General features: G+C 39.8%; 1 protein-coding gene across 1 annotated transcript in view; it reads left to right on the forward strand.

The window, feature by feature from the left end:
• The window catches only part of CSMD1 (CUB and Sushi multiple domains 1), a 1,850,581-nt gene that overhangs the window by 460,510 nt on the left and 1,362,699 nt on the right, over nucleotides 1-27,372 (forward strand). The gene's annotated exons all lie outside the window — the stretch shown is intronic.

Raw genomic sequence — 27,372 nt, forward strand, 5'->3', positions numbered from 1 at the left:
TATAAAATAAGTGAATAGCTTATAAGAGCTTTGAAGTTCTTAATTTTTTCCACTCTTTTAAAAACAATAATTCTACACAAACCAGAAAAACGAAACCCACAAGTTCATAACATGGCCGATTTGTATTCTCCCTTGATTTGAAAAGGACAGAAATTTGCATGCCTTCCTTCCAAGTATTTCATTCTGCTCCGTAGGAGTCCCTGTGGGGAGGAGGGGCTGGATACTTGCAGCCTTGGGAATAGAGCCCTAAGCTGGCTGTCTGAGCAACCCTCAGAATTCACGTTCCTTCAGTACAAAGTAGAAGATGGATCATTATATGGGCTGGATGCTCTTACAGGCTTGCTATGCCTGTAACAAAAATTAGCAAAATCCTGAGAACGTGTTAAACCTCACATTGATTCTCTGTTCACATGAGACTAGACAGTGGGAGTAGTGCTGACGTGCTGAAGCAGGGCTCTGAGCGATGAAGTTCAGGAAACAGTGCAAGAGAGAGCTAGGTGGGTCAAAGGACGTTTCGGAACATTCCTTAGAGATGAGCTAGTACATGCTCTTCACTCTGAAGAGGGGAGGGAGGAAGGTTGGGAGGCAGGGAAGCTTACACAGGGGAAGGAGTCCCCTAAGAACCCGAAGCAAATTATCATCTGATATTTATGGAACTTGTAGTCTCTTCTGTTGGATTTTAGCACAGAGTTTGTTTTGCAACAACATATATGGTTTTGTTTTTTCATGTAAGGTGCTTTTTTATTAGACAGCAGAAATGTAAGAGTAAGTGCACTGAGGCACTGGGCAATGTTGAGGAGTAGAGATTATTCTATGAGGACGCCACATACCAACCCTACCAGGAGGAAGGAGTTGGCTCGTTATCCCGCCAAGTACCAGCTGTGTGTTTTGGGGCAACTTAACTCCTAGGACGTTATGTTCTAGGATCCATATCTGTAAAGGGAGGTGGCCATGATAATATTTTGTGATAACTAAGTAAAGTAATAGCTATAAATAACTTGAGGTAATGCTTAGTAAGCCTTCAGAAATGTTGGCCATTATTAGTACCACTACGATGGGTCCCAGTCACTGAATGGGCAATGGTCCCAGATTGACCCTGTCTAGGGATGAATGACTGGATCATTGCAATTCACATCTTCAGCATCTGAGTAATAAGGAGACACTGAAGACACAGATGAACAAGTTTGCCAAAAGTCTAATCGCTCATGGCAGAGTTGTCCCAGACATCACCTGCCACTCCTGGAGCAAGTCCTGAGCACCCTTCCTCTCACCAAGGGCTTGGTAACAGGTTCAGCTGGGGTGCCCAGGTGGAGCATGTGCCCTTTGCTTCTCAACCCTGGCTCTAGGTACTATCACCTTTCCCGTCTCTGTGCGATCTTCTCTCTGTTGGAAAGGTAACAGACATCATGCTGTCTGGTAGGAATCGCATTGCGTAGGTTTGCTACCTCTGCCACAGATCTCTGGATTCTCAATGTGTTCCGGTGCTGCAGTTCTCCTCGACAATTCTGGTGTTTACCCGCCTCTGGTGCTCAGTTTCTCTTTCCCCTCTGCCTTGTCTTCCACTGTCTTTGTCTGCCATTGAACTCTCTCTTTTCACGTTTCTGGGATTATCACTTTGCATCACTGCCTTCTCTCATCCTGATAACACAGACGTGCAGGGGAGGCTGCCCTGTGGCTTCCTTCTGTCAGGAGGGGCTGCTCACCTTTCACTAATGCCCCACAGCCTGGAAAGGGCCATGGCTTTTCTTGTGTTTATCAGGGGTGGGTGGGAAAAGACCACAGAGAAGAAGCAGGGTCTCCTGAGCTTGTCTGCATGTTTATGGCGAAGCCCCAGTGAAGCTGGAAGATTCGCCTCACGTTTAACCTTTAGGCTGTCCGGTGGGATTTACACCCCAGAGCACCTCATGCTCTGTCTTCAAGACAGAGATGGTACTGAAAGATTCCAGAAAGCTTTGCATTTGAAAAAAAAAAAAGAAAAAGAAAGAAAGAAAGAAGAAAGAAAGAAAGAAAGAAAGAAAGAAAGAAAGAAAGAAAGAAAGAAGAAAGAAAGAAAGAAAGAAAGAAAGAAAGAAAGAAAGAGAAAGAAAGAAAAAGAGAGTTAATATTTTTAAATAGTTGATGTATCATGACTCATTGTTTTGACATCCCCCTGAACATATTTATGAGTGTTTTATAACTTTACATTTAAATGCATCTGATCCTCTTTGAAGAGGCTAAAAACTATTCGGACCCAGTACCAGCTTCCCTGGAATGAAGGATTCTTCTTTTGGGTTTGGGGAGGTGGAACATCTCCCTACCCTGTGACTCACTTATTAACGGAAGGTATGGTACATCCCTTGTTTTCCTTGATCTCTTTAATATACAGTAGAACCCAGCTTCCAAATTTATAGGCCTTGGATGATTTTGTTTCAAAGAAAAGAAAATATTACTGAATTAAATTCTAGAATAGAATTTTTTCCTAGTGTCACAGGCAGCTAATTGGATGTACATAAATTCTATATCAAAATCATTAACACGGCTATTTGAACTAACTGGAAGCTCCATCCAACATAGCCTTGAAGCTTCCTTAAAGGCAAACCCTCGTATTATCTTCATCATTATTCACCCCGGAGCATCTAGCAAACCAAGACACACAGCTGAAGGAAAACAAATGCCTGTTAAATGAACTGACTTTAAGCAGCATCACAGAGATGCTAAAAATGACACCTCCTAGGAGTCGAAAAAAGAAGATTGTCTTATTTTTCACTGCCTCCCCGATCTCCCATGTCACTGGTTTTTGTCTTTTCTAGAAGACAGCCCTCAGTCTCCAGATGTCCCTTCCATGGAGACAGTTCTGATCTGGGGACTGAGAGAGGTTCAGTTCTCTCTTCTCCGTGTCCTCCTCCTTCTTGTCACACTCCTATGTGTCCTCTCCTGCCGAACGATTGCCTGTTCTCTTTCTCATCATTCCAAATGTCTTCCTCTTACGTTTTATCTTTTTTTAAAAAAATATTTTATTTATTTATTTATGAGAGACATAGATATATAGAGACAGGCAGAGACACAGGCAGAGGGAGAAGCAGGGTCCACGCAGGGAGCCCAATGTGGGACTCGATCCCAGGTCTCCAGCATCACACCCTGGGCCTGAAGGTGGTGCTAAACCGCTGAGCCACCCAGGTTGCCCTCCTCTTACATTTTAAGGATGTTAGACTAAAACTGGCTGTTGTCCGATAGCCCTTCCTTCTTTCCAAAGAGATCCGGGACCATTAAGCTACACGTATGCATGTGACAATGTGCCGCATTGTGGTTCCCAGTGACAGTCAGCAGGGTGTCTTTGGGTGGATGGATGGTCTACCTCTCAGCTTGAAAATGCCTCCTCTTTCTCATCGCCCAGTGGGTATTTATCCGTCTTCCAATGATCTCCCCTTTTAGAAACTTTCTTATTTGTTTCAGTTGGAAAGAGGTGGACTCTTTACAAGCCACTATTATAACCTATGTTTCCATGCATGGTAATTGAATATTTATAATTTCCCCATCATTGTCAAGAGCTTCTTGAGAGTAAGAATGTTGTCTCATGGTTTTGTTTTGTTTTGTTTTGTTAGGAACCACTAGCCAGAGGGATGCACAGTTCCTGGCACCAACAAAGCCCTTGGTAATGTCTGCAGAACGAGTACATTTGAGCATATACTATGTATTGCCCCAACATTATCTGAGGGAGAAACTAGTGAAAGGAGTAACATAGGATTTATTAAACAATTAATTCTTTTTTTTTTCATGAGGTGTATGTGGAGATAGAATAAGAACAGAAATAGTTTTTATAAGAAACATGATAATGCTGAGTTACACGAGTGTCTGCAATGAGAGCTTGTGTACTGGTTGGTTAGCAAACACGTGGCAATAATTTCTTTTAGGAAAATTGCAGAAATTCAGACTGATGTCAAAGTTTAGTCTCGTGAAATGTATTGAAATACAGGATTATAAACATGAATCATTGTACTAAAACAAGCATTGTTAACTAGGTTCTTTTTTTCCTCACAAAAAGGTAAGCCTTTATGAAAATATCTTAGAAAAATACTGTTAGAAATTTCTTATTTAGGGGTCACCTGGGTGACTCAGTTGGTTAAGAGTCTGCTTCGACTCAGGTCATGATCCAGGGGTGCTGGGATCGAGTTGCCATCAGGCCCCCTGCTCAGCGAGGAGTCTGCTTCCCCTTCCCTCTGCCTGCTGCTCCCCCTGCTTGTGTTCTTTTTCTCTCTATATTAAATAAATAAATAAAATCTTAAAAAAGGAAACTTCTTAATTGATTCAATTTGTTTAGAAACTAAAGGTATTGTTCTCTCCATATAATTGAAGGACAGAAAAGTTATCTAAAAGACAAAAGTTGATTGCTCCCTTTTTATTTATTTTACAGGGTTATCATTTTTAGATGTACCAGATGTCCTTTCCTAATTAAAAAGATGTGAGGTTATTCTTTAAATTAAGAAGATGCCCTCTTAAGAAAGTTTACTGACTTAAGTCACTTTTACTGTTTATAGTTACTTAACCATGCTTAAGCTGATAGAGCAATCTATTCCACAGAAAATGGAGAAGCTGAGCATATAATTAGGTGGAATGAGGTTCTCTGAAATTTCAGGGTCTTACTGAGTAAAGATAGTGTGTTGCTCTTGAATGGGTCCTGGGTGGTATTGAACTCGGGGGGACATTTGTCCTTCAGGCACCATTCAGGGATGCGGTTCCTTGCCCCTGGGGCCCATCCCACCCACAGCCAGCAGGCAGCAGAGGGAAGCAGCGTGGGGCAGACGCCAGGTCTGCGATGTGGCATCCGTCCCGTCTGCTCACCCTCCATGCACCGGGCTTCATCTCGTGGAGTAGGATTCGGTGCCTGGCCTCTACCTCAAGGGGGTTTGAGGACACAGACAGTGACCTCTGCATTCCACCCTTTAATCCCCTTGGCATGAGCTCCTGGTGTCCCTACCATAGTTTCTGAGATGATGGGATAGCTTCACTGTCCGAGGGAGCAATTCCTGAGGTGTTGGCTCCTAGGGAGGCTTGTGCAGTTATTCGTTTGGGCTCTTACATCCCCTTTGCATCTCGTAACATCCTGGATGATTGAAAATATATGCTTTGATGCTTTCTCAGAAATGCCTGTTCTCCCTCTCACTTTATGACACAGACTTTAAACATTTCATCAGACAATACGTTGCTTTCCTTGAACTTGTAGCTCCTAGGTTGGTGGAAACAGAACTTACAAGCCATAGGATTATAGCTTTAGAGTTTTGTCCAAACCTTACAGTTTTGTTTAGAGGAATCTAAAGACTCAGGACGTCACTTGGCGAACTAGTGGCAGCGTGGATCCCAGACTCCATGCCATGTGGCTGTGATAGAAAGAAACAAACTCCTCTCTTCAAAATGCAGGATGAAGTCGTCAAGCGATCCTCTAATTTTATGTTTTATAAATATTAGGATTTTGAGAAACCATAGATTAGATAAAGCAATTCACGATAGCACATTAGCTCAGAAAGGAAATACCAACTACTACTGCTTAAATAGAGATTTTTTTTGCTTTAAAGCTTATATTGATCAACTTTTGTTAATCTTTTATTCATCATTATCAACAGCATTAGCTTCAATGTTCCATACATAAGACTGATTGCTTATTTTCAGAGTTTTGTTTCTCCCTTACTTCACTAATTTTCACTTATTTTAATTTTACTTTCATTATTTATATTTTTACTTTAAGATTGTTATTAACTTAAAATTGTATTTCCTATCAAAAGGCAGTGGATCTGTTCTCAGGGATGCTGTGTATTTTATAAACTCAGGAACAATGAGTGTCCCAGTGAGGTTTCAGAACCAGTTCTCCTGGGAAAGTCCTGATCTATAACATTTGTTGATTTCTGTGATTTAAATATTTTCACCATGGCTGATTTCCAGCTACCAACATGATGTCATTTGGCTCACAAACTTTCTCAAGATGTAACAATTGGCCCTTGTGAGGGGGCGCTGGCGAGCTCCAGGCTATCAGTAACTGGGTCTGGGCCAGGTCTGACACCAGCTTATTATGGTGGATTTTGAGCAGGTCCCTGGGCTTTGGGTTCCTCATCAGGTGGGGGCTGGAGCTGGACGTGAATTCTGATTGTTAAAATTATGCATTAGTTTACTCCAGTGGTTTGAGATAGGATTCTTGGGGGGCACTTCTGGAAGGGACGTTTAGGCGATGCTGAGCTGTTAGGGTTCCATCTCTTCATATCCACTTCAACTCTGTGGGGTCATGCTGACTCTTGCATACAGTGTTTTAAATTTCTTGGTAAGGTACTGTTTGAAAAGAACCTTTTATTACTAAAGAAAAATATTAGAAAGCCATTTGAATAATCGGCCTCAAAGACTCCTCCCATTTATAAAAATTGATGATCCTCTGGAACCTAAAATGTGAGTCAACACCAACATAATGACGTCTTTGAATAGTACTGGGCTTTCCCTCTCTTGGTTAAATATTTTTTTTATTTTATTTTGTTTTTAAAATTGATTCCAGTATAGTTAATATTAGTCTCAGGTGTATACTGTAGTGATTGAACAATTCTATATATTATTCATTACTCAGCACCATAAATATACTCTTAATCCCCATCACCTATTTCACCCATCTGTGCCACCCCCCCGCCCCCCATCTCCCCTCTGGTAGCCATGTGCTTGTTCTCTGTAGTTAAGAGCCTGGTTTTTTTTTGTTTGTCTTTTTTTTTTTTTGGTTTGTCTTTTTTTTCTCACGCTTTTTTTTGCTTCTTAAATTCCACATATGAGTCAGATCATATGCTATTTGTCTTTCTCTGATGGACTTATTTCACTTGTCATTATACTCTCTAGATCCATCCATATTGTTGCAAATGGCAAGATCTTATTCTTTTTTTTATGGCTAAATACTGTCCCATTGTGTGTATGTGTGTATATATATATATATATATATATATATATATATATATATATACCACATCTTCTTTATCCATTCATCAGTCGATGGATACTTGGGCTGCTTCTATAGTTTGGCTATTGTCCATAATGGGGTAATAACCCTCGAGATATACATATCTTTTAGAATTAGTATCTTGAATACTTTGGGTAAATAGCCCGTAATGAAATTGCTAGATCATAGGGTAGTTCTGTTGTTACCTTTCTGAGGAACTTCCATACTGTTTTCCAGAGTGGTTGCACCTGTTTGCATTCCCACCAACACTTCATGAGGGTTCCTTTTGCTCCACATGCTCACCAACACCTGTTGTTTCTTGTGTTGTTGATTTTAGCCTTTCTGACAGGTGTGAGGTGATACCTCATTGTGGTTTTGATGTGCATTTCCCTGATGATGAGTAATTTCCCTTTTATTTAAGAAAGCACTTATAATCATCATTATCCTCATCATCATTTTTTGATAAAATCATGGAATGCTTGGTTCCACAAATCTAGGGTTCACTGATTTAACCAAATACAAGTAGAAGACACAGAGAGGGTAAAGCTTTTTATCTTTCTTTAAGGCCAGATAATATTCTGTTGTCTATTTGCTGTCAAAGGCTCTTGTTTGGACATCTTGGCTATTCTGATTAATGCTGTAATGAACATGGGAGTGCAGACATCCCTTCCAGATTCTGATTTCAGTTATTTTCCCAGAAGTGGAATTTCTGGATCATGTGGTAGCTCTATTATTAATTTCTTGAGGAACAACCATACTGTTTTCTAGAGGGACTGTAAAGAGTTTGATTTGATTTTAAAGTAGAATCGTATGGGAAAGGACAAATCTCTTCCTAAACCAATGATTCTACCAAGAGCAGTCACTCTTATAGACATTCCTTTGAAAGCAACATTACAGTGATGATAATTCACATTCCCACATTGCATTATAGTTCACAAGGCATGTGGCAAAACTGCCTTTCTGTAGCTTCCCGTTTTTATCCCATAATTCAAGGTCTTGCTCGTTCTGTAGAAAAGTCTACAGAATGATTAATGCATCTGGCCAATTTAGCAGAGAATGAGGAGTTACTACCTTTGTCGTAGTGATTTTTGGTTTTCAAACTGGTTGAATTATTATCTTGAGTTTTATATTTTTTTTCAATATACCAACCCATTTGGCAAAATTGCATATTGCTTTTAATAGTGCTTTTCTTGTGTTCTCTTGGGTTTTCTAAATATATTATGTACAATAAATAATGCTTTTCTCTTTCAAAATTTATTTGGGAATAAATTGATTATATAAATCTATTTTGTTTTTTTAATATTTTATTTATTTATTCATGAGAGACACAGAGAGAGAGGCAGAGACACAGGCAGAGGGAGAATCAAGCTCCACGCAGGGAGCCAACATGGGACTCGATCCCAGGTCTCCAGGATCAGGCCCTGGGCTGAAAGCAGTGCTAAACCACTGAGCCACCGGCGCTGCCCTAAATCTATTTTCTTATTTCACTAGCTGGTACCTCCTAAATAGTTGAGTAAAAATGGAATAGCAGTCCCAAGCAATGTTATTTGTTTATTTATCTACTTTTTTGATGTGTGGTTGACATATTAAATTAGTTATAGGTGACAAAGAAATTTTAGCTAGTAGAACCCAGTATCTATGAAATAAATAAACATCAAAGCCTTCCATATAATAAACTAACAATCAGCTTGATATAGGAGAGAGCAATAATTATGGGCACTGTAAACTGGTACAGAATGTGAGGAATTACCTATTTTAGAGAGATAATAAGATGGAATATAGTGAAAGACTATCTTATAGAAAACATAACAACTACACGTAGTTTTCTAAATTTTAAATTCAGTCATTGCCCACGAGTGCCAGATTACTTTATAGAACTAAGGCTCTTTTTTTTTTTTTAAAGATTTTATTTATTTATTCATGAGAGACACACACACAGAGACAGAGAGACAGAGACACAGGCAGAGGGAGAAGCAGGCTCCATGCAGGAGGCCCGACGTGGGACTCTATCCCAGGTCTCCAGGAGTACGCCCTGGGCCAAGGTGGCACTAAACCACTGAGCCACCCAGGGATTCCCAGAACTAAGGTTCTTTATTGAAGTAAAGGACATTTTAAAATAATAGTTTCACTTATGATCCCATTTATTTCTCTCATAGCAGAAATATTGATTCTCAGGCTGTTTAACCCTGAAATGCTATTTAGAAACAGAAGCCAACTAGCTATAGAATCTAACAGAGACCAGACAACCAACCGAGAGGCTTTCTGGAGCGGTTCTTCTATCTCTTTATTTCAAAGATCAAAGACCTACTATGTGCACCACACTGTGATAGATCCTGGGATTTACTGTTGAGCAAAACAGATATGGTCCCCGATGTCATGGAATTTACCATCAACAGCCATGTACAAGTAATAAGGATCTGAGGTTAACAGCTTGATGGGCTCTAGAACAATTCTGTGAAAGAGTGACTAGTGAGATAAAGGAAGAAATACAGAAAGTGACTAATGAAGAGTATTTATTGAGTTTAATATGCATTCATATGGGACATGGCCCTCCATTCAGTGGCAGTGCCTCCAAACAAAGGGAGGATTACTTATTCAGCTACAATGACCAGCAGTAAGTACAAGTAACCCTGTGTGATATAAAAAGGGGTTTGCTGTTTGTTGTTTTTTTTTTTAATAATAAATTTATTTTTTATTGGTGTTCAATTTACTGCTGTTTGTTGTTTTGTTTTGAGCAGTAACCAGTGCTGTATACAGCACTACGTACTTTATGGACTTACCAATCGATCCACACAACTGTCCTTGTATTAGTACAAGACTGAGGGTCATAGAATCGAAAGGCCTACATCCTGTAAGTGCAAGAATTTGAACCCAGTACTTTCCAGTTGCAGGTCTATGCTCTTTCTATTGTAAGAGTAAAAATGATTCTGTTCTTAAGGAACTTTATTCTTCTGGGAATAAAGATGATTTTTTTCCCCCAAATACAATCCATAATTAGAATTTGGGGATTGTAGGCTGGTGGGTTTGTGAGGAACATATTCACACATAGTTTCAGCACTGTTTCTATACACTACTGTCTTTGATTTCCGACGGCAAAAGTTCGGACAGCACTCTTGCCTACCCACTGTTAAAATGTGTTTTAACTGTATCTGTAAATATACTGGAGTTTTTAAAAAGAGTTTATTTGACGTAAGAAGTATTCATCCAATTTATAAATTTTTCATCTTTGAAGTTTTCCCTTTGCTATTTTATGTTTTGTTATTGATTTTTTTTAAATTCTAATATAGTTAACACACAGTGTTATATCAGTTTCAGGTGTACAATATAGTGACTCAACCATTCTACACCTTACTCAGTGCTCATCATGATAAGGGTACTCTTAATCCCTTTTATTCCAGCCACCCCTCTACCCACCTCCCCTCTGGCAACCACTACTTTGTACTATATATTTAAGAGTCTGTGGGGGGTTTTTTGGTCACTTTTTTCCTTTGTTCATTTGTTTTGTTTCTTAAATTTTACATATGAGTGAAATCACTTGGTATTTGTGAAAACTCTGACTTTTTTCACTTAAAAATGGGCAGAAGAAATGAACAGACATTCCTCCACGAAGGCACACAGATGGCCAACAGACACATGGAAGGACGTTTAACATCACTAATCATCAGGGAGATGCAAATGAAGATCATTATATCTTCTGACTGGTGCAAGAATGACTAAAGCCAAAAACACAGGAAACAACAAGTGTTGTACTTCAAAAGTTATTTTGATGCCGCTTGAAGTCATGAAGTTTGGAGCTGACAGCCAAGAAAGAATTTTGGTGCCAAATCGTGGTTTTATTAAAGCCCAGGGACAGGACCTGTGGGCAGAAAGGACTGCTGCCCTGGGATTATGAGGAGCAATTGATTATATATTATGGCTTTGGGGTGAGGTAAAAAGAAGGGAAATATCCAAAAAGATTTTCATATGCTCAAGAAGACCCACAGGATCCTGGAGGTCTGGCTATGTCAAGCAATGGTTATTTTTCCCCCTAGCAAGGCTTTAGTATGAAGACAGTTGGGAGCTTCCTGGAGGAATGTCAGACCCTACTGGTCTCAAGTACTTACCAGTGGACTGCCTGTTGTAAGGGAATTTAATTCTATCTACATTTCATTTCTCCTTTGTTCTCCACATCTTTGGCAAGGATGTGGAGGAAAAGGAAGACTGTGCACTGTTGGTGAGAATGGAAATTAGTGTGGTCACTGTGGAAGTTCCTCAAAAAGTTAAAAATAGAACTACCATGCCATCCAATAATTCCACTACTGGGTACTTATAGTGTATTATTTAAAATGGATTCTTAGGAACGTCTGGATGGCTCAGCAGTTGAGCGTCTGCCTTCAGCCTAGGCCGTGATCCTGGAGTCCTGGGATCGAGTCCCACTTCGGGCTCCCTGCATGGAGCCTGCTTCTCCCTCTGCCTGTGTCTCTGCTTCTCCCTCTGTGTGTGTCTCTCATGAATAAATAAATAAAATTTTAAATAAAACAAAATAATAAAATAAAATAAAATAAAATAAAATAAAATAAAATAAAATGGCTTCTTAAATAAAGCTTAATAAAAACCATAATAATATTTTAAATGAGACAATGAACGTTAGGCTTATATTCAGAAAAAAAAAAAAAAACATGCCTTTTATCTTTTGAAGCATTCTGCTCCAGAATCACAACTGGGATGAACATATCTATGAAGACTGGTAAAAGTCAGTCATTAGGAGCTTATGTGGTCATTGTAGAAACTGCAGAGTTGTCCCTTCTTAAATATATATTCTTTCTTCATGGGCCACTGTCTGTGCTGTGTTAACCTAAGCAGTTACTCTCAAACACATTCTAACACCATCCATTTGGACACCATCGACCTCTCAGCACATGTAAATCAAAGGGTTACAAACTAGGGCAATGATACTCAAGTTATAAACGATCAGTAGTTATAGAAACATTTATTATGGAACAGAATGAGATCACTTCACCAACAGATTACTAGAAATCCTCCAACTAATAGAACCCCCCACTTTTAAGTAAATAACCTTGCCTCCCTTTTAAAAATCTCTCTAAACATTGTGAAAACCTAACTCACGTTCAGAAAGGGGCCAAAACGAAGATTGATAAGTCAATTCTTTATCATGTGTTGAAAACCAGACTAACTCCAAGGGGGTCCAGGAAGGGAACGTAACCAACACCCGAGAGCCCCCTCTCCAACCTCTGCCCCCTCCCAACCATAACCACTCTACTGAATTTCTCAGTGATAACTCTCTTGTTCATATTAGTGACAAATCTACATTATCTGAGATTGTGTTGCTAAAATCAGCACTTTACTTTGCCTTAAATGTTTGAATGTGTACAAAAGAAATCAGACTCTATGTGTTGCTTGGTGTCTGGGATTTTGCCTAATATTTATGAGATCCACCCATGTGTTTGTGTATAGTAATGGTTGATTAAATTTTATTGCTATGTCTATGAACACATGTGATGAATTTATCACAGAGAGGTATGAATCTCTCTGAGTCACGGTCATAGAGTATCCCTGGTAACGCAGATATAACAACTTGAATACTTGACCTGCATGACTTAGCATTCCCATGATCTCTCTCTGTTGATGCTCATACTGAGCCTGGTCTTCCCTTGAGATCCTGTCTGTCCTCTTAGCTGCTGTTGTGTCCTCTCACTTTCTTTCACTTCTCTACTTGCTATAATCCATCTCTTCTTCCTTTTCTGGGATGCCTCTGGGCTCATTCAGTCCACAGATACCCGCTTAATCCCTACATCCTCAACAATGAACTCTAACCAGTAGCTTCCCCCTCAATCCTTCTCGTTCTCCTCCCTATAGCTAGTTGGCGATGCCAGGTGTAGGTATTGTATGCAAAATTCCAATTTTTCTTCCTTCTTTATCCTCACCCTGACTAACTTTCTAATTTGTCTAATGTTCTTGTCAACATTCAAATGAACCTGACTCTTACTTCACTTTCAGTTGTCAAATGTCTTTAAGGAAATTGACTATCTATCATGCACCCTGTGCTGTAAGGGGTGAGGAAGGAAATGCATGGAGTAATAGGGTTTGCAGGGTGCCCAAGATAGAGCAAATATTTCTTAATTAAAAAAAAAAAAAGATTTATTTATTTATTTTGAGAGACAGAAGCAGAGACAGAGACAGAGAGAGAGAGAGAGAGTACACATGAGCAGGTAGAGGGGCAGAGGGAGAAGAAGAGAGACAGAGAAGTAGACTCGTTGCTGAGCATAAGGCCTGACCTGGGGTTTGATTCCACAACCCATGAGATCAAGACCTGAGCAGAAACCAAGAGTCAGGTGCTCAATCATCTGAGCCACCCAGGTGCCTAGAGTGAATGCTTTTTTTTTCATCGTTGCCATCATGTTTTACCACTGATTCCTTCGTTGGTGAAAGAATTTTGTAATGTGACTCCTTGAAAATTTGCTCATTTATGGTCCATTGCCACATTGCACAACTGTGTGGTTAATAAAACATGCTGTGTTGGGTTGGCAGACGCCTTGGCAAGGCATCCAGCAGGCTTAAGCTCACCTAAGAAGACTTGCCTCACCCTCCTTACCTGGTACAGCAGGTCCCTTGCCTCTGCCCCCCACCTCCCACCTCTCTTGTTCTTGGTCCCAGGCCTTTTTAATGCAGTTTCTCTTACCTGTGCTGCCTTCTCCTGACCTGAGCATATCCAGCCACCTACAGTTCACTGAAGATATGCTTTATTTATGCGATTTTTCTCATGCTCCTTAATTTACTTCTTTGCCTTATTCTTGATGGTATCCTAATATTTCTTTTATTTCTTTACCTTGGTTATATCCCTAAACAGAAGTGACTACATTTCCTATTCCACTTGTGTCTCATTCACCAAGGCCATGCCCTTAGATGTTAGATATTCTGTAACTGAGTATGTTGAGAAAAAAACCCTTCAAAATTATTTTTTCTCTCTCTCTCTTTTTTTTTTTTCTCTAAAGAAGATTTAGCTCTACAATTAGTATAGAACCAAGGGCCATGTTAACACAATGCTGAGCCCTCTGGTCTAAATAATTTTATTCTTCATGTATATTATTTTGATTCCCCGGGTTGAGGCAGAAAGCGGAAGACAGATACTCTCAGCTATAAAATCTCTGAGTTATGGCAGAGATAGCCATTGGAGCTGACACTGAAGAATCGGAGACCAAAGTGTTTTATTGGTCAATTTCCTCATCTGTAAAATGAAGGTTGATTCTACCTCAAGGATTCTTGGGAGGATTAGATTTAATGCATTTTGAGGGCTTAGCTAAGTGCCTGGAACAGTATGATAGGAACTCAATAAACATTAGTTTCCTTTACCCAGATAGAGTCAGAAAAACACGACTCTATTTTACCACCACCATACTTCATAGCTTGAATTTACTATTTTAAACTTGAGTCATCTTTCTCCATATTAGACTCTGAATGTTTCTCTGCATCCTTCCCTGCAGAAATGAAATCTATGTTAACGTTAACTCATACGTAACTGTAGACTAAATAGATAATACATGCACAATGAGTCAAATTTTACAAAAATAAATATAAGTAATCAAATAAGTACAGTAGAAATCAGTCACCCTCACCAACAGTTAACCCTGGAAAACAAGTAGTTTATATTTACTGACTCCAAACAAGAGTCAAATCTGCAAACTCTCCATGTGCTGACCCCTGGGTCAGGCACTACCGGATGATCACAACATAGCCCCTCTTTGACTGGTTTATTATGTTCCCGAGGAGAAGATAGACAATTTCAATTTTTGAGCTCCAGAAGAGCTATGTCCCCAGGGTGTTGTGCAGACCGAGAGGACCACCTCTAGCAGGTGACACTGCGGCTTGGACATGTGGGACTTTGTTGTGAGGGTCACATTGATGTGAAATGTCTGCTAACCCTTTGGATATGTCCCTCATTTCTGTCTTTTCTTTCCGAAACCTCGTGTGCTGCTCCCTGGTGAGTGCAGGAGGGCACTTGAAGGCACAATACGTTCAAAAGGCAGCAGGACACCTGCAAGTTTCTAAAATTGTACTCAGGAAGAAGAAATTATGTTTCTATCATTGATTGTAGAGAGCTGGGCCTCCTACCAATCCTCCTGCCAAGCCTCAGACCTTAAACACATTTCTTGCATGGCTCTTTCAGGGAGCTTTGTGCTGCAAAGAATTTTGTATTTTTACCTGGCGGCCTCTTTATTTTCTGCCTTCCATTTAATTGGAGTGTGGTAATGTCCTCACTCAGGTACGAGTTCCCTTTCTCATCCATCTTCACTTGAATGCCTGCACAGCCTACGTGGCAGCAGCCACCACCTCTTCCCGACTCAGCTGTCTTTCCTTCGGCTCCCCAGCTCAGCCACTATGCACAGAGGAAGTCAGCTTTACAGTTATAAATAGAGGATGGAGAATAAAGAGCCATGACAGGTTATAACTCCGTTAAATACAGTTGGGCCTGGAAAGGTTATGCATAAATTGAAAAGCACTTAATATTTTCCCCCAAAATATTATCATCTCCAGAGTTTATGAAGGATTTTTTCTGTAGCACCAAGCCAGTGGCTGTATAAATAGATTTACTCTGTCAAGTAGTAGAAAATAATTTCAAGACGCCTTGCTTTGGGTTTCTAAGAAGTGACGGCATTCAAGGTCATGGTGGAGTTGAGTTGGGAGAAGGAGTGAGTCCATGAGTAGCATGGGCTGGAGGTCAAGTGAAGGTGAAACTACACCCTGGAATATTCTGTAAAAGAAGCCATAAAAGATTGAGCTAAGGGGCGCTTGGGTAGCTGGGTCAGTTAAGTGTCTGCCTTTGGCTCAGGTCATGATCTCACGGTCCCGGGATGGAGCCCCATGTTGAACTCCGTGTCGGGCTCCCTCCTGGGTGGGGAGCCTGCTCCTCCCTCTCTCTCTCTCAAGTAAATAATAAATAAAATCTTAAAAAAAAATGAGTCAAGGCTAGTAGACATGCTACGTGGTGTGTCACCATGGCTGAGTTGCTCATGGCATCTATGTACAGTAGTGAAGCAGGAGAGAGAAGTGAAGCTGGTGTTTGCCCTTTTTCTTTTCTTTTCTTTTCTTTTCTTTTCTTTTCTTTTCTTTTCTTTTCTTTTCTTTTCTTTCTTTTTTCTTTTCTTTTCTTTTAGATTTTATTTACTTATTCGTAACACACACACACACACACACACACGCACAGAGGCAGAGACACAGGCAGAGGGAGAAGCAGGCTCCATGCACCGGGAGCCCGGTGTGGGACTTGATCCCGGGTCTCCAGGATCACACCCTGGGCTGAAGGCAGCGCTAAACCACTGAGCCACCCGGGCTGCCCTGTTTGCCTTTTTCTTAAAGTCTTCCTGTTCAAGCTTCCTTTCCTCTCTGTCCCACTATAAGTGGTGAGCGATTAGTCAGACCTGGGAAAGAGATGTCCCAATATTGTAAACCTTCTGTGAACTCAGTTTTTCAGACCTTGATTATCCATCAAAGCTCCTGTCCCTGGCATGACTCAGCTCCCAAGAAGTAGCTTCTCCTTATCCACTGATGATGGAGGGCAAACCCAGGGTTCACTTTGTCAGAGTGACACGACATTGGGGGGGCTGGGGCCATGGGCCATAGGTGGGAGGGGATGTACCCTGACGAGTAGCAAAGCAGGGACAGCCGGTGGACAGGTGACAGGGGACACACGATCAGAATAGCGCAGGTCATCTGGGTGTGTGGCCTATCCCCGGATATGTCACCTGACTGAGAAGTTCCACAAAACAACATTCCAAATTTTTTTGGTTTGCTTTGCACAGAATGTCTTTTTTGTTTTGTTTTGTTTTGTTTTGTTTCTTCCTGAGAGGACACATGGACCCGAGCATCATTTCCAGACTCTAGTCTGGGTAGAGCTCGTACAGCAGATTACTCGGAACAGTGTGAGCAGAACACAAGGAGCACGCAGTGATCTTTATCCATTGCTCACACTTCAATGCACCTGATCCTACCCACACTCTGCTGTTGTGTGCAGATAGCAAACCAAATTTATTACCTTTCCATGATGCTTTCTTTGGAATATAAGAATATTCCTCAACAGACAAGGTAGGGTTTGGATGAAGGAGGAAGCATTGCGCTATAAACGTCAGCTAGAATGGGCTTTTAAGGAAATGTATTTGAACGTTCAAAGATACTTGGTGGAGGAGCAACTGGGAGGCTTAGTTGGTTAAGCGTCTGTCTTTGGCCCAGTCATGATCCAGAGTCCTGGGATCGAACCCCTCGATGGGCTCCCTGCTCAGCGAGGGGTCTGCTTCTCTCTTTCTCTCCCTCTGCCCCTCCTTCTGCTCATGGTCTCTCTTTCTCTCTCTCAAATAAATAAGAAATATTATTAAAAAAAAAGATAATTGGTGGAGAGTTAATAAGTGAGCAATAAGAGCATGTTTCCAAAGAAGGGGGTTAACCTTTCTCAGGCTGGATCACTTATATTTTATTTACATTTTTATCTCATTTCTTCCTTCCCCAAGTACCCATCTTAATACCTGCATCTGAGTAATCATTGATTGAACATCCCCTGTGCTCCTATTACTTGTCATGGGAGGATGGAGGGCCTGGCCCTGCCCTGCCCTCCCACTTTTCCTGGGCTCCTGCCATAAATAAGGAAATGAATGAGTGAATGAATGAATGACAAACCAACAGTATTAATTTCACAGTGTTGCCATAACAAAGTACCACAAAATGGGTGGCTTAACATAGAAATCTCTCTGGACATCTGGAGGCCGGGAATCTGAGGTCACACTGTGGTCAGGGCCCACTCCCTTCACTGGTGACCCCAGGGGAGCATCTTTCCTGGCCTGTCCCTACTCCTGCTGACAGCCCGTCATCTTGATATTTCTTGGCTTGTGTAGACATCACTCCAATCTCTGCATCCTTTATGTGGCTTTTCCCCCTATGTGTGCATCTGTGTCTCATTCTCTTTTCTCTGAAGAACACTGGATTAAGGCCACTTTAATCCTGCATGGGATTCAGTTACCACACAAACTCAGGGTATCAGCGTTTTACAGATATTTAGTGCCCGTTTTCTGTTGTAGTTATCAAAGAAAAATCACTGAGTATTTGTCAATTTTTTATGACTCGTAATAGTTTTTGGAGTATTATCCTTCTATTCGTATTTTTGTTAAAATTCCCAGGGAATTCTTGTGAAATCTGGGGTAATGCTAAATATGAGAAAAATACCAAATTCTAGTTAACGTATGTACACCAATACCTCCTGTCCTTTGCATGTTCAAAAGCATAGCTAGAGAGCCAAGTAGGTCTATTTTATTTTCTGCTTGTCCTCAGTGCTCGGCTGTCACGTTGGTATTCCTTCCTTACTCATTTATCTGCTCTCTCCTTGGCAGTTCCAGCCTTCATTTCTCCACATTTTCTGCTGCCTTCCAATCTTAATCACAGATATTCCTGCAATTGCTTTTTTCTTTCAATTCACACTTAACAATGAGTATTTGGGGCTTTTCTTTCTGTATTTCAGGTAGAATTGCTATGTCCTCTGTCTGTCTTAATTTATTCATTTTCATAGGCCATTTTCCTCAAAATTATAAGAAAAGATATATTCACAATAGAGAATAGGTAATCAAAAAGACAACGTATGCCACCATTTTGCATATTTTAACTCAACTGATTGCGATTCATCAAATTAATTTTTTACATGATAAGAATAGCAAGGAAGATTCCAAGTAATGTGAATATGGATAAAGTAAACTTTCTTTTCAAGCCTGCATTTTAATGCAGCTTGTGGAGTTTTATTGACTTGCAATATTTTTGAACCATCGCCTAGGTAAATCTCCAATAATATTTATTAGATGGGAATAATGTGTTTTGATAAAATTTGGGCAGGCCTGTCTTCAAATGATAGCAGTAATGTTTTAAAATTACATATGCTATAAACTAGTCTTAGTTCAACTGACTTGTGAATATTAAAATATAAAAGCTATTCATATTTCACTTTGGAAGGTCTTAAATTTCATAGATCAATTCATCGCGGGCATGAATAGAGCTACTAACGTATGCATTTGTGCATACGAGAGTTATTAGGATAGAAGAAGTGACATTTCTCCATTATGTTTGTTAAATTTACATTGAACTCTATATTTAGCTGATAATTTTCTTAGAGTTTGTTTCTTCACATTTATGTTGCGGATAAGAATATTGGTTTTAAAAACAGGGTGAGGTTTCCCCTCCCAGACTCCACTTCTCTGATGTTCTCTGCTCTTCCTGACTGTCCATTCTCCAGGATCTCCATTTGGAAGTTTGAACCGATGGCACAGGACCCAGTAATGTTGTTCACATTCCTGCCCCCAGAGGCTCTGATCACTTTCCTCTTCTATTTTATCCCTAGACACTCAGAGGGTTGGCATATTTCCTTGAAGGGGATGAGTAGGATCAAGGTTGGTCTCATTATTACCAAAGTCATTGTTAAAAGTTAAGTCAGTATTTAATGCCTGACATTTGCATTTCTAGGTCTTTGCCCCTGTATATGGATGAGACACGGCTGTAGCTGCATATAAAACTATCCTGAGGTGCCACTTAGTGCCTCCACCTTAGCTCAGTAAACATAATCTTTGTGATACAGTGTATTCTGTTTATATTAATATTTAAGAGGATAATCACTGATGTTGGAAGGTATTTGTATCGGGTAGTAACACCTGAGCGGACTAACAACTGTGCTTCGGAGAGTAGTTAGCGGTGAACACATACACACACACTCTCTCTCTCAGGAGTTCTAGGTTAACAATTATTTGTTAAGGCATTTTAAACTCTTCTTATCCATAATATTTTTGTATGTCAAATATAGATATATACTTATTGAGCCATGAAATATTGTTGCCCTTAAAAAAAATCTATAATCTTCTTAGGGTACCAAACTAGCTTCTTTCTTAATATGGATGTGTGGTTCTATAAGCAAATGTGTGGTTCTATAAGTGTGGTTCTATAAGCAAATGTATTAACCTCAGGACTAAATATTTGATATTAACCTCTTTTTCTTTTAGCCTTTATTCTGACACAACTTTGATCTTCAGATAGGAGTTGTGTGTTGAGCCCTAACTAGACCAAAATCAATTTTTAATAAGAATTCTTACTGTCTGTGACAGTTTCCTCTATCTAATTGATAGCATAGGCCTGTGTTATATGAAAAATGTATTTTTCAAGCATGTTCTCAATAACAAAGCATGAGTTAATGGCAGGGATTGGACCAAATCACTGTGTACTCAGAATAAAGATGAACAATTCTATGGAGAAAGGGTTTTGGGTGTACCTGAATGGCACATGTATTCTCTGGGATTTTTTGTGGGTCTACCTATGGTATCTCATTCTCAAAATCTTGTTACCTTTCAACTATCTTTTGCTTTTGGTTAAAGATAATTCCAAATGCAATACAGCACTTAGTGGGTATAATTAAATGAAAATATTTAATTATTCTACTAAAAATGGTTTAGTTTTTTTTTTTCTTTTATGAAAGTAAAATTAGAAGTAAGCTGTAGGATGGTCAATATTACAATCATCAGAATCAGTTAAAAAAAGAAAGGACTCCTTCCTGTTGCAATATATACCTACAAGCCCACATTCTGCACAGGTCAACCTTCGACGATGTTACCTGCCAATTGCATCTCGATAGAAAAGCACGTCAACTTGGTATATCCCGAGGTGTCTCAGCTTATTTTTACTTGTGCTGTAAAATAAGACTTGAACTCACCTTTCCATAGTTGTCTCTTCTAGAATCTCATATAGTACGTAGTGGCTTCTTTGACTCAGCAAAATGCACTTAAGGCCCTTGCCTGTCTCTCTGTGGTATAAGAGCGCATTTCTTGTTTAGCCACGTAGTATTCCACTATAGGCATGTACCATGGTTTGTTCATCCAGTCGCCTACTAAAGGACATCTTGATGGCTCACAGGTCTTGGCAATCATGGATGAAGCATGCTATAAATATTTTTGTTCAGATTTTATGCGAACATAAGTTTTTAACTGATTTGGGTAAATATATAGGCATGCAGTCGCTGGATTATAGAGTGTAATTATGTTTCCCTTTGTAAGGAACTGCCAAGTGGTCTTCCAAAGCGACTACATGATTTTATGTTCCAACCATCCATGCGTGAGTGTGCCTGTGGCTGCACATCCTCATCGGCATTTGGTGCTCTGACCATTCCAGATTTTCATCATGCTACTGGAGAGAGCGGCGTCTCATTCCCTAATCACATGGGAGGTGGAGGGTCCTTTGTATGCTTATTTGCCATCTGTGTATCTTCCTTGGTGAGGTGTCAGTGAAGGTCTTCTTTCCACTCTTTGTTAAAGACAATTTTGCTCCAGAAAAGCATTTTCTGGGAGACAAACCATGAACCGTTTAAGAGATGGAATTGCCAAGACAGCTCACAGGACATCATCTGTAGTTATCTGGTGTATCCTTCACTGATACTTTTGCTGGTCTTATCACAGGGAGGACACATGAGAAATTCTCTTGTACATTAGAAAGTGACAGTTGTAAAAAGTGTTGCTGAGAAAAGCCAGGGCAGGTGCATCTAGACTTGTCCCCTTCCAGATAAAGCTGCACTCCTTGACACATCAGGTGTGGCCTCTCAGAATCCTCCCCTGACAGCCTCTTCAGACTCATTTCTAACCACCTGCTCCCCAGCCACCTCGGTGTCCCTGTGCTGAGTTGCAGCAGGTGCCTGCACGCCTAGCATTAGTGAGCATCACTGCTCCCCAAGCCTGCAACCTGGCTGCGGCTATGCATGAACCAGCTCTGGAGTTTCTTCCTTGGGGAATCTTCCTTAGCCACATCTGTGATGAGTTATGGTCATGAAAACCACTCATGTCTATTAACTGATTTGCTACAACATTACAAAGGAAGGCATAATGTTTTTTTCCAATTCCACCTCAGAGGAAATGGTGTCTCGGGGAATTGAATTAATATTTCCAGCATTAGTCACCTAGTTAGTGACACAGTCAGAGCTCCATCCCCAGGAGTCTGGCTCCAGAGGCTCTGTTCTCCTCTGCAAAGCCACATCCCCTCTGAAGTGGGGTTTCTCCTGTTTGCGCGTTTGTTATATCCATAGCAATGAGTGCATGTGTCAAATAGGCATTGTTCCCACTTGAGTCAAATCATTATTTGTTTCCTTCCATTATCTGTGATCTCCTTTAAAAGAAGAATTAATGGGCAGAGTTATGCATCTCATATCCTCATCATCTAGTACACAGAACATCTAGTTCATAGAACATAGCAGGTGTTTAAAAATGTGATTGAGGACTACGTCATCTAAGATTATTAAAGAGAATTACTAGTTTGCAATACAAAAAAGATAGAGTTAAAAATTTAAACCAGTAAAATTTGGGACTGATTTGCAACACACATTTTATTCCTTAGAAACTAAGCTGGAGAACAGAAAGGAATGACACGATGTTCATGAAGATAATGACACCATGGGATTGCCGTGGAAAGAAGGGCTTTGGGAATTTGAGGCAAAGGCAGTCTGCATTAATTTACTGTTGCTAATTAACAACTGGCCCCTAGCATAGAGGTTTAAAGTTACTCACATTCCGATGGGTCAGGAATCTGGGCACAGCTTAGCCCACTGCCTCCCAAGGCTGCAGTCAAGGTATTGGCTGGGCTGTGGTCTCAAGTGAGGCTCGACTAAGGAAGGGTCAACTTTTATTGGCAGAATTAAGTTCCTTTCCGTCATAGGGCATCATGGGCTTGTTGTTGTTGTTGTTGTTGGCTATCAGCCCTCCAGTCCTGGCCGGTTGGGGCTCACAGCATAGGCAGCCCACAATATGGCACCTTGTTCGTCCAAAGCCAACAAGGGCATGTGGCAGTGAGGGGGTTGCAATCTCTGTGCACAGTCAAGATAAGTACACACATCCCACCATCGTGCCTGTGCTCTCTTGATTTGGTGCAAGTCACAAGTCATGCTCATGCCCACAGTAAAGAGAAGGGCACAGATCTCAGGAGGTGGGGCCAGAAAAAGTGGTGCCTGAATAGTCTGTCCACCGTACAATTATTGGGAATAATATTCAAGAAAATTGGCCCAACATCCTCTCCCTTGTTAGGGTATATGATGTTCCTGTCTGATGATTTTTCAGCAAATGAAAGTGTTGAGCATCATTTTGGAGAATGATAAAGCTTTCTGATGGAGATGAATGCCAAATAGACACAGGTGTATTTAAGCAAACACCAAAAAAAAAACCTAACAAAACACTCAAAGAAATTTTTTCTTATAAGTTCAATTTTTGGACTATTTTTTCCAGGCCTCCTGCAGCTACATTCTTGTTCTTCTGAACATAAGGGCTCCTTCAGTAGAAAAAATGTTAGAGTATTTAATTAAGTCATGATTGAAGGCATATACGTTCCATATGAATTATTTGTATTATTTTATCATAGGGTAAAGGATGTGGGATTCCATTACAGAAAGGGAGTTGTAGAGAGAAAAGATGTGATCGTAATATGTCCTCGCTGGGCATGCAAGAGGCGTACTATCGGTGATTTCTGAGGTCCTATTTTATTTTATTCTTTTTTCCCTTCAGGTTCATTGAAATATACTTAACACACAAAAATCACATTTACTTGAGGTGTACAATGTGATATTTTGGTGTGTGTATACATTGCAAAATGATTTCCACAATCAAGTTAATCAACACATCTATCACACTACACTGTCATTTGTTTTTATTTATTTATTTTTGTGGTGGGATCATCTTGGATCAACTCTCTTAGCAAATTTTGAGCACACGATATATATTATTAATCGTTGTTGCCATGCTCTATATGAGATCTACAGCACTTACTCATCTTATCACGGAAATGTCTACCTGGTGGCCAACACCTTCCCATTTCCTCCACCTTCAGGTCCCTGGAAACTTCCTTTACAGCCTCTACTTCCTTAGGTTGACTATTTCAGATTCCACCTGTCGGGGTGAGGGGGTGAGGGTCACACAGTGTGAGTCCTTGTGTGTCTGCTTTATTTCATTTAGCATAATGGAGTCCAGGTTCATCCAAGCTGTCACAAATGGCAAGACCCTTAGACATCAACCCTTTACATCTGAGTGTGACTCTTTGGCTTTTATTTTTAGAGGATAAAAGGGGCTATTTTGCTACAGAATGGCATGTGTTACCGCATAGTAATCAAAAGTATCACATTTGCAGACATATTGTCTGGGTTCAAATTCTGGCTTCGCCATGTATTTTTTGTGTGTGTGAATTTGGACACGTTGCCTAACATCGGCCTTATGTAAACTTGGGACAATACTATTCCCCATAGGATTATTGTGAAGATTGAAGAAATGTCTGTATATAAAGTGTTTGGACAGTACTTACCCTATCTTAAGCACTACACAAATATTAATTAATTTTATGGTCGTATTAACTAAATGCCTTCAACAAGGCACTACAACCCATAGGGCCTCCTATTTTTTATGTTAGTTTCCTTCCATTTAGATCTTCCCAACATTAAGGTTCTGATTTTACACATAAATGGAAATAAAGGTATGCTTAGCCTTGCTATCTCTGTCTTGCATAAGTTAATTAATTTTAGTAAGTACATTGAGGACATGAATCTTTTTAGATAATTAAGGCAGATAGACCAACCCTAGTTATTTTTATAGCCTCTGAACAGGTACTTTAGGAACATTTCAAAATTGATTTAATTATCAAAAAATCCATTTTAAAACAAAATCAGGATTTTTGCCTTATTTTTACTTTAATTTGGAAACACTCATCTTTATTACACATTGTTAAAATAGTTCCTTATATGATCTTCCTTGAGGCTAAAATGACAAAATAAAAGAGTCTCCAACTTAATTTGAAAAGGGAACACTTGAAAATTCCCTTTCTTAGTATCTTCTGTGGCCTCGACACCTCCACCCAGAAGCGATTGAAAGTGAAGTCAGGGGTGCTGTCGGCTGCGGGTACCTCTTTATGAGAAACTGTTAGGGCTCTGCCTCCCGGACAAGCTTTAATTGAATTATAATTCCCTCTTCTCCTGTTTGGTCTTAAATGCCTTGTTGTAAACTTGAGGTGTAATTAATAACAATAAGCAGCTGAAACTTTCGCTTACATCTTTTCATTAGAGCAGAGGAAGTTTTCGGGATCATCTATCACTTTGGTTCCTTGTATCCAGGGATTGCTTTCTTGCACAAGTGGCGTTTTCCTTGCACTTCTTGCTTTGTATCTCATTTTTCTTAATTTCACAGAGTCTACGCTGCAGGCTCCTAGTCTCTATTTACTTCACAAAGTTTAGATCACCGAGTTGTATTTATACTAATAAAGTCCTAGAAGGAGTGACTGTTTATATATGTATTGGGAAGTTTTTATTATGCTTCCTTCAAAACAGATTTTAATAGCAAAGACCTGTAAAAACATAGGATCATAATTCTTTTTAAAAATCTAAATCAATATGAAAGAAGAAAACTTTGAAAATATAAGATAGGACATAATTATACCATGATAGAATATATCCATATATACACTATCATATATATATATATATGTTGAGAAGGGACTATACACACCTGTGACACACCCAACAAAATCATAGCAAGTGACGAATCTTTTTTAATTGAAAAAAAAATCCCCGTGTGTCCATTTTTTTGTGTACAAATCTGTGTGTGAGAGGGAAATTTAATTTTAATACATACTATTATTATTTCTCAGCCAAATCTGGTTTGTGAGAAACAAGTAATTGCCATCTCATGTGAAGAATTTATTTTTACTTTATTTTATTTATTTTTTTCATGTGAAATAATTCAGAAGCAGATCTTCTAATGTCTGTCAATTCCAGGATGATTAATTTTGTAGCTATTAAAAAAAAAAAAGAAAAGAAAACACACACAACCTGGATAAAAGTTACCGCCAGGCAGGAAGTCAATTTCTTACTGTCTGGTCAAAGAGGAATGTCACTGTGATGAGGGTTTTGGCATCTATGTCTGTCTTTTGCCCCATTTCAGAATTCGTTTTTTTCTTTTATGACCAACAGATGTGTGAGTCTGTGTACATGTATATATGTACTCATCCCTCCGGCATTTGGAAAGATTAAGCCATTGAACTTCTCAGGATTGGGATTGTGTCATATTTTTTTAATTGCTAATTATCACACTGATTTTCATCCACCCAATTACTCTGGGCTGTACTGTAACATAGAAGGTCAATCCCCACAGTACAAAACATGAAGAATTTTCCAGTTTAACCAATCAAGGAGAGGAAAGACAAGAAAAAGCTTGTAAAACTATTAGAGTCTATGAACTGGCCATTGATGTTAAGATGAGGACTTGAACCAGGATTTGAGCCCAGCCAGGAAGCATGTCTGTAGTAGCGTGCTAATCTTCCCTAGTGTTGTGTCTTTGAGGGGAAGTCAATGGATCAGTCCCCATAGACAGGGCAGCTATTTCATTTGCTGCAAACTCACATGAGAAATGAAAATGAGGACAGATTGAGAAGTTTGGTTGGAAAAAAAATATCAACTGGAGTCAGTCCAGTTAATTTCTAAATCTTGGTGGCTTCTCAGATTGTGAAGAGACAGTCTTTGCAGATTTAAGTGCAGTCACTGGCAGTTCAGAGGGCTCTGGGAATTCCTGTGGGATGGCCAGCATCTGAGCTGTAAGAGCAATTAGGGACACTCTCTCTTCTACAGAACAGAAGAAATCTAAAGGAAAATCTGCGTCTAAAACCTATCTAGAAAAAAATCTCCACGTAGACCATCTCTCTATCAAAATGAGTAGAAAAAGGGGCAAAACCACCTTGTACAATATGAGGATGCTGGGCTCTCTGGCTCACCTAGAGCTGCATGAGCAAGCTCTTGTCTCACCCTCCCCTCTACTGCCCATCAGAGTGGCTGGCCCATCATCACTCGCAGTTGGGGACCGAGTGAACGAGCAGGAAATCAATCATTTATTCAGTATTACTCTGAAGGTAGAATGTTGTGAGAGGACTTCATGAATTTGCTTAGAAATCCTTTATTCTGTTTTATGCCTCCTCCAAATCATCCCTGTGCAAAAATAAAGAATGAAAACCCCACATACTCCTCATCTTTTCTGGACCAATTCATTTAGTGATATGCAGACTATTCTATAAGTGATGTTTGGTATATTATTATAAGTAACTATCAACCTTTCTCTGATTTTGCTTTTTCTTACCCAATATTAAAAATGTTTCAATTCCATAGAATTTAGACAGAAAGCTTAACAGGACAGAGGAAACCAAAGAACAAACCAATAAAAACAAACAAAAAAACCCACTTTTTTAATAGAAAAGTTTTCCCACAGAATTATGGAGAAATAACTATAGAAAAAGCAACAGTTCTTTCAAGTTACCTCAGCCACAGTCTGACCTCTCTGGGTGTAAGCGAAAGCCCTCTGCAAATCCTTCCAGGCTCCCCTGATTTCACTGTCTTAACAGAAACCCATTGATTCCCAGAGTGA

Source organism: Canis lupus, chromosome 16, assembly GCF_011100685.1.
Source record: "Canis lupus familiaris isolate Mischka breed German Shepherd chromosome 16, alternate assembly UU_Cfam_GSD_1.0, whole genome shotgun sequence".
NCBI classification, from domain to species: domain Eukaryota; kingdom Metazoa; phylum Chordata; class Mammalia; order Carnivora; family Canidae; genus Canis; species Canis lupus.